Below are 9091 nucleotides of genomic sequence, written 5' to 3'. Positions count from 1 at the left end.
CCAGTTCACCTGGAGTGACTCTGAGTGTTTTAGTCTCGAGAAAGGCGAGAGCCTACTCAAGATCCTTTGTGGATGCTGTGCAAGTCATAGCAGTTGGTGGGACTGCAAAGTGGTGCAACCACTCTGGGAAGCAGTAAAGCAGTATGGAGATTCCTCAAAAGCCTAGGAATGAAGCAACCACTTGAACCAGCTATTCCACTCCTCAGCATATATCCAAAGGATTTAAACTCAGCCTACTATAAGGATGCAAACATATGAATGTTCATAGCGCACAATTCACAATAGCTAAACTATGGAGCCAACCCATGTGCACTTCAACAGATGGATAAAGAAAATGTGGTATATATACACAATGGAGTATTACCCATAAAGAATAAGGATTTTGACCACCAGGGTAAGGGGTTGGGGTTCAGTGCCGGGGCTGAGGGAAGAGTGGGAGGCACCGGTGCAGGACAAGGAGAAAAGAAGCTACCACTAGTCGCCTAAAGGCATTGGAGTAAGCCAAAACCAAACCAGTGGAGCTGCCTCCAGAGCGTTCCCATGGTGGCCACTGGGGACCCTCATCATGACCATGAAACCTCTGCTGAAATGTAGATGAGTCCAATCACTACCCCCAGTTCAGCCTATAGTTTCACTCCCTGAGCAAGAAATTAAAACACTGGAGGAAGATGAAGAGGAACTTTTTAAGATGTGAGCAATTTCGATTTGCTTCATAGAATGATCTTCCAGAATGGAAGGAAGGAGGCACTGGTGATGTCAAGCTCCTAAAACATAAGGAGAAAAGAACCACCCGCCTTCTCATGAGGAGGGACAAGACCCTGAAGATATGCATCAACCACTATATCACGCCAATGATGAACTGAAGCCAAACGCTGGCAGTCATCTGCCTGGGTTTGGAACACCCGTGCTGACTTGCTGATGAGTACCCTAAGCCAGAGCTGCTCGCCATCCACTTCCTAAACGCTGAGAATGCACAAAAGTTCAAAACAAAGTTTAAAGAATGCAGGAAAGCGTTTGAAGAGAGAAAAAAGAAAGGACTTGGCAAAAATGATAATGTTGAAAAAGTGACCCAAGAGCTGGAAGCTCTTTCTGTGAAGGAGAACAAGGAACCTGGAGAGGAGACCGAGGAGAAATCGGAGAAGCATTGAGTCGTCTTAATTTCTTTTCCTTTTTCTTTTTCTTCTTTTAATTTTGCCCCGCCCTTCCTTTTGGGTTTATTTTTATTCTGTTATGTTTTCATAAGGATTTTATATAAAGAACTGAATTCCAACATTCAGGTTTTTTTAAAGTTTTTACCCTATTGAAGATGACTTGAGAAAATCCGTTCCCAGTCATGAAAATGTACTGTGCTAACTTTCTTTCCCACGGTGGAAACACTTATTTACTATCATCAAAAATAGTGAATAAAAAACGCATTTGAAACCTGGGGGGGGGGAAATAATGATTTTATGACATTTGCCACTAAATGGATGGATCTGGAGACTGCAATGCTAAGTGAAATGAGCCAGTCCCCAAAAAACAAAGGTCAAATGTTTTCACTGACATGTGAAAGCTAACCCACAGTAAAAAGGAGGGGATTTAAAAAAAGAATAGAAGTTCAGTGGATTCGATGATGGGGAATGAAGGGAAGGGAGGGTGGATGAGAAAAGAAAAGATAGTGGAATAAATCTGACATATATGAATACACCAGTGAATCTCACCATCTTGTATATCTACAAAAAATAATTTTTAAAAAAAAACTATGGTTAAATGGCAGAAAGATCAGGAGAAGGATGGGAGCGGCGGTGAGGTTAGGAGAGGAAAAAGGAGAATTACTAGGGATTGAATTAGAACAAGGTATATTCCCTGTTTTTAAAATTAAGTCAAAATGGATTCTACTGACATGTATAACTAAAAAGAATCAATAAATTTTTAAAACTATGAAAAAAGGAAGGTAGAAGAAAACATCCATGTTAAAAAAAGTCATAATATGAAAAGACCCAAATCTGTCTTCTAGATATGACAAATTTAATGTCTGAAGTGAAAAATACACTGAATCCAAAATACATAATCCTGGCCTAATTATAAGATAATTGTAAGAAATAGGAACTGAAGGGACATCCTACAAAATACATGACCAATAATACTAATAGCAAGGCCATCCAAAACATGCAATATGAGAAATGGGGACAGCCAAGAAATTTGTGATACATCACCAGTGAATGTAATAGTATCCTGGATGGGAGCCTGGAACAGAAAAAAAGATATTAGATTAAAATTAAAGAAATCTGAATAATTCAGGGGCACTAATAATAATGTATCAATATTATTTGATTAATTGTGACAAATTTACACACTAAGTAAGATAACAAGGGGCACTGGATATGGAATACATTTAGTTCTCTACTTTCATTATTTTTCTGTAAATCTAAAACAATTCTAAGATTCAAATTCATTCTGGTATTAATGGTAGATCAGACAAACAGAAGAAAGATGAGTGAACCTGAATAGCAATAGAAACTTTCCAAAATGAAACAGAAATAGAAAAAAATAACAGATCTTCAGTAATCTACTAGACCTCTCAGGCACTCTTATGTACACAGAATTAGAGTCTCAGAAAGAGATGAACCCTTGAAGACAGAGAAATTTAATACAGCTATCTAAAAAACAAAAAATTACATATTGAGGACCTTTGACCCCTTAATATACTTTAAGAATGAAGTTGACCAAATAAGCTGCATAGCAACTGTTATATCTAGTATTTGGGGGCTACGTTATTAAGACCTAACCATCCACTAAACAGAGACAAAACTACTGAATAAAATATTCTGTAAGGCTCTATATTATGATCTGGTTCACAATCATGTAGATTTCTACATTATTCATGAAACCACTAATGTATATTTTATAAGCTTTTAATAACTGTTTACTTGATAGTGAAATTTGAAAAAAATGTATATTCATTATATACTATATTAATAAAAATTATTCAAAATTTAAAATTATGCCTCTTAAAAGAGATAAATGGCTTTTCCTTTTTATTAGATAAGACACCCAAATAATTACTTATTTGTACTTGTTTCTGGAACTTAATTTGTTATACCAGACTTTGTGCTTAAATAGCTATTGGCAATCCTTAATCAAGAATTTTTATGATTAAATATTTATTTCATAGTCACCATCAATAATAAACTAGGTATAAAAAATTATAGTTTTTGAATTGATCAATGACATTATATAGATTATAGAACACAATGAGATATTACATAAGTATATTGTGAAGTGATTCAATCAAGCTAATTAACATAACCATCACTTCTCATAATTTACATTTCTTTGTGGTGTGAATATTTAAAATCTATTATTTTGGCAAATTTGAATTATATGTTATTATTAACTATAGTTAAAACTTATCTCTCTTTTTAATACTTCTTTATATTTATTTATAAATATATATTTATAAAGTATAATTTATAAAGCATGCAGAGGTACTTTACCACTGAGTTGCATCCTCAGCCCTTTTCATTTTTTTATTTTTTTATTTTTATTTATTTATTTATTTTAATTAGGTATGTATGGAAGCAGAATGCATTTTGATTCATTGTACACGATTGCAGCACAACTTTTCATTTCTCTAGTTGTACATGATGTGGCATTGCACCATATGTGCAATCATACATGTACCTAGGGTAATGATGTCCATCTCATTCCACCATCTTTCCTGCCCCCATACTTCCTCCCCTCCTCTCCCTTTAATTTTTTATTTGAGACAGGGTTTCACTAAGTTTCCAAGCTGGTCGCAAACTTTTGATCCTCCTGCCTCAGCTTCCCAAGTCACTAGATTCACAGGCCACTACACTGGTCAGAACTTATTCCTCTTAACTGAAACGTTGAACCCTTTGACTCATGTCTCTTCTTTCCTCCTCTACCCCCTCCACAGCCTCCCTGGTTGTCATCATTCAAGTTCAACAGAAGGGATCTACATGATTTAACTTATATGTGGAATTTTTTTAAGTATCCAAGTTTTAAAACACCTTAATACAATGTAAAGGTTTTAAATTGAATTAAATTTAAATAACATAAGAGCTACTTTTTTTAAGAGAGAGAAGAGAGAGAGAGAATTTTTTAATTTTTTTTTCAGTTTTCAGTGGACACAACATCTTTTTTTTTTTTAATGTGGTGCTGAGGATTGTTTCTAAGATTTCTAACTTCATATTTTCATTTAAAAGTCAAACCTTGCAACATTGCCCTTTTAAATTTCTGTTACCAAATCTATTTATGTCAGCTTGTAACATAATTAAGATTGAATGTAAAAAAAAAAAAAGACAGCTATGCATTTAATATATGTTAATATGAGATTCATTATAGTTAGAAGTTTTTCCAATTCAAATCATCCATTTGGAGAAACCAAGAAACAGCATGAGATTAAGAAAGATGTATATGGCAATATCAATATTTTTAATGAACTACACATACAAACATTCAATAATCATTAAATGAGCTTTCATTTTCTAAAATCATTTTTTCATTTAGCTTATTATATTAATTTTTAAAACTCAGGCCCAGATTAAAGTTATAAATATTATTATATGTGGTTTTAATTAGAAGATTAAATCAGTTATATTTATTAGCTATATTTGTTAGTATTTGTCAATACTATAGACCTGAAAATTAGCCATTAACATCACAGTACAGAGCCAGGCTGCCTCTCATTCATTCTCCACTAGGCAGTGCGACTGACCCTGATATCATTCCCAAACCACACATAATGTGCTGTGTCTGTGACTCACTTTTACCTTTTTGTTAATTATGCAGGGTTTATAAACATAGATGTATAGATCTCATCCTATGCCATAATGAAAGCATTCTGTGCCTTTACTAAAATATATGCTTTAGAGCAAAATTCAACCCAAACAGTGTGAAAGTTATTTTTTACACGAGGCACTGTGATGAATGTAAATGAAAGAATAAAAATATGCGGATGCTAATTCACAATAAGGTGGGGGGCACTAGGGAAGAACAGCGTTACATTAGATTAGGTAGAGGCAGGGAAGGGGATGTGGGGATAGGAAAGATAGTAGAATGAAACAGACATTATTACTTTATGTATATATGTGAATACATGACCAATATGATTCTGCAACATGTTCACTCAGAAAAAATGAAATTATATCCCATCTATGTATGATATATCAAAGTGCACAAATGCATTCTACTGTCATGTATAACTAATTAAAATAAAAAAATTGAAATTCCTAAAAAAATTAATTTAATTTTAAAAAAATAGACACTGTTCATTAAGACAGTTCTTGAGGAATAGCATTCAAAACCATTATAATATTGTCAAAAATATTGAAGTAAACATAAATACTTAGCTCTTTGCTCTAAGGGCAATAATTTAAATAAGATTGAATTAAAGTTCTTAACTGCATCATTATTTTTAAGGCTATACTTATAAATTAATGTTTTAGAACTTTGCAAAATTCATGATATCTTCATATAAATATGAAAACTAATATATTATTGTTTCCTGAAAATAATACATTCCCTAAGAGGTTTCTGTCCTGAATTCATTCAAGATGACAGAAAATAGACGATATATCTTCTGTGTAACACATAGGAAGAAAATTTTGTAGGACACAATTTTCTAATTTTTTTGTGGTTCTTGAAATTGAACTCAGGGTCTTGAACATGATGGGCAAATACTCTACCACTAAGCCACATCCCCCAGTTCCAATTTTCTAATATTTTTGTTATGAATAACTCTTTATTTAAATGATAGCATTCTTTCTAACAGGATTGGACTACTGTGGAAATAGTAATGTCTCATCAGAGAGGCTTGACCTGAACTCAGCTTACCACTCCAGGAAAATATTCACTATTTTAACAGATCAAGTTTCCTTGTAGCTCACCCTGTTTAAAATAAGACTTCTGCAGGTGCATGACATTTTTCTAGTTACCTATTGAAGTCTTATATATCATTTCTCTGCTATAGGAATCTTGCACCATACATTATCCCCATTGAAGCACTAATATCAAAACAACTTTCACACCAAAACAACTTTCCAGAAGCCCTCTCTGTTCCTTCACAATTCTCATTTCTTTTCTTCCCATTTTTTTCACAGGATGCACAATGGGTTCAAACACTGGGATTTATCTGCATATACTGCATCTTACATACTGCATCTTTAGCTATATGCCCTTAAGCAAGTTGTTTAATTATTTTCTCCTCCAGAAGTGGCTTAATAGGATTTGTAAAGAATGTGGCATGTGATATGGGGGTCATCAAATCAAATTATTCCTCTAAGAGAGAAAAAGTAGTTAAAACTACACATCGAAGGAACAAATCCAAATTAGGCAACATCCATCCCATATATTTTTGTGTTTTGAAGGAGGAATATAGAAATTTCATTGCACAGGGAGAAACAAAGAACCTTGACATTGCACATGATACTGTATTCTATGCCAGGAGAGAATGTTTGTGCATTTTTTCTTCCAATTTGACAAATACCAGGGTAGGATTCTGGATACTAATAGGAGCAGCATGTGCCCCTGACCTGAGGAGCTCAAGTGGAGGTCAAGGAAAAAAGCTTCTTCAGGGCCACACACAAATATTCATAGTGCCTTAATCTGCTTGGGCTGCCATAGACTGGAAGTAATAAACAAGAGACATTCATTTCCTCATGATTCTGGAGCATAGCTGGGTTCTGGAGAAGACTCTTCCTTGTTTTTGGTGTGCTCATATGGTCTTTCCTCTGCACATTGGCAAAGAGATATCTATCTCTCTCTCTCTCTCTCTCTCTCTCTCTCTCTCTCTCTCCCCTTAAAAGGCCCCCAGTACTAATGAACTAGAATCCCACCCCTCTGACTGCATTTATTTCCTAAGAGTCCTATTTCGATGGACAAGCCACTTTATAGGCTAGGGCTCCAACATAAGAATTTTGGAGAACACAGTCAACCTACAGAAATAAGACCTAATTCACACCATGACAACATATCCATATGGTAATACTCATCTCTTCCTCTCTTTTTCTTTCTCCCTCTCTCTGGACAATAAATGAAAGGAGTTTTATAATTCTGCTTTTGAAATTACTTGTGCCCCCTCCCTCTGTCTGTGGTGAATCTATGCCAGCAATACCCGTGGAGCCACCAGGTCAGGTCCAATGTATTCTTTCTTCTTTATTTTACACAAATTTCCGAGTTCCTAAGCCACTTTGAATATCCAATATTAAATTTTAGTGAAATCCCTTTTTCATTCACCTAATTGAGAAGCTGTGTGCCTGCTGCTTTGTTCCCATGCCATGGCACAGATTGGGATGCAGCTTCCCTCTACTCCAACATCTTCTGTCTCTATCATTAAGCAATTTTCAAACAAAATCAAAGACACAGTCCACAGATAAAAAAGAAAATAGCTGATAATTTCATCTCTACTCATGAACAAATATCAGTCAAGCAATATATTCTTATTATGACTAGCTTACAAGAAAGGAAAACATAGTGGTGTGTCTCATCCAGCCTCACACACCATAAGAATAGAACCTTAGTCTAATACACATATCCATTATAGTTGTAAGGAGAAAAATCTAAGAATAGAAAACATCACCACCAAAAGAATGCTGAGAAAGCATTGTTCTTGTCCACAATTTTTGTCATCCCATCTGTTTCCATGCAGTTATAAGTAATAGAACACTTGAAATAGAAAAGAGTTTATTTACTTATTTCAGAAAAACAAGAAAAAGTGAGCAGTATTTTAGCCAAAGCAATTAATCTCTCCTTGGGGAAATTCAAATCTCAGCACATGGGCTATATATTTTTTAACATAGTTGAGCTGCAGCTTCTCTTCTTGCAGAAAAATGGAACCATAATACAAAAGGCAAAGCCCATGTCCTTTTCAGAAACTGTTTATGCTTATTAGTATATACACACACTTATTAGGATTGATTATCTTTTTCTGTGGCTCATATTCAACCCAAGGCTCAGTGGTAACACTATCTCATTTACAGAATTTTTAACTCAGAATGTTGACATATCCTTCAGAGCAATTAATAAATCCTAATCCCTGCTCTCTCTCTCCCATTGCATAAAAGTTACAAATGTAAAAAACAATTCATTATGAAAAACTTCAAATAAGCCCCATAAGGAAGACTCTCCTTGAGACTCAAGAGCAAAAGATACCTTAGGGATTAATTAAAAGTTAACTTTTCTCTAAAAACCTTGGAGAATTCTTGTCTGGATGATGCAACACCTAGGAAATTTCCTGTGAAGTGATGTAACTACAGATAGTTGCCATGGAGGTTTCATTTCAAATGGTTTCAGAATTATTAGAGCAATTTTTTTCTTATTTGTTTTTATTTCTATTCTTAAGATAAACTTCACATAAAATTAACCATTTGACCATTTTAAAGATTATATACAGAAGCTTTTAGTACATTCATAATACTATACAACCATCAGTGCTACTGACTTCCAGAGCATTCAACCACATCCAAAAAGAAACCCTATAAATATCAAGCAGTCATTCACTATTTCCTCCTACCTTCAATCCCTGGCAACCACTAACCTGCTTTCTGTCTCTTATTAGACATCCCTATTTTGAATGTTTCATTTTAAAGGATTTAAATGTGTGTGGCCTTTTAAATCTGGTTTCTTTCACTTAGGTAATGTTTTCAGGAATCGTCCATGTTGTAACATATATTAAAACTTTATTCCTTTTTATTACTGAGTAATATTTCATTGTGTGAATATACCAGATTTTATTTATTCATCTGTTGATGGCCATTTGGGCTGTCTCCTCTTTTAGGCTATTATACATAACATTACCTGAAGGTCAACCAAAGGTAAGAGTTTCGGGACTTTTCAAGTCTCCTCTCAGTAGTATCCAGCCCTGGGCATGCATGTGACTTTCTAGAATACACACACACACACACATACACACACACACACACACACAGAGGAATATTTATTATTCAGCTTTTAAAAAGGAGATCCTATTGTCTGAAGCAACATGGATGAGCATGACATTATGATAAGTAAAATAAATCAGACGAAGAAAGGAAAAATCCATGTAATCACTCTTATATGTGGAATCTGAGTGGAAAAGCTGAATACACAG

At 34.5% G+C, this 9091-nt stretch overlaps 1 pseudogene; it reads left to right on the top strand.

The window, feature by feature from the left end:
- Positions 1-540: 540 nt before the first annotated feature.
- Positions 541-1148, top strand: LOC143386837 (ran-specific GTPase-activating protein pseudogene; annotated as a pseudogene).
- Positions 1149-9091: the final 7943 nt, after the last annotated feature.

The sequence above is a fragment of the Callospermophilus lateralis genome, chromosome 2 (assembly GCF_048772815.1).
Source record: "Callospermophilus lateralis isolate mCalLat2 chromosome 2, mCalLat2.hap1, whole genome shotgun sequence".
In the NCBI taxonomy this organism is placed as follows: domain Eukaryota; kingdom Metazoa; phylum Chordata; class Mammalia; order Rodentia; family Sciuridae; genus Callospermophilus; species Callospermophilus lateralis.
The sequence above is the reverse complement of the archived record's forward strand: the minus strand, read 5'-3'. Positions and strand labels throughout refer to the sequence as shown.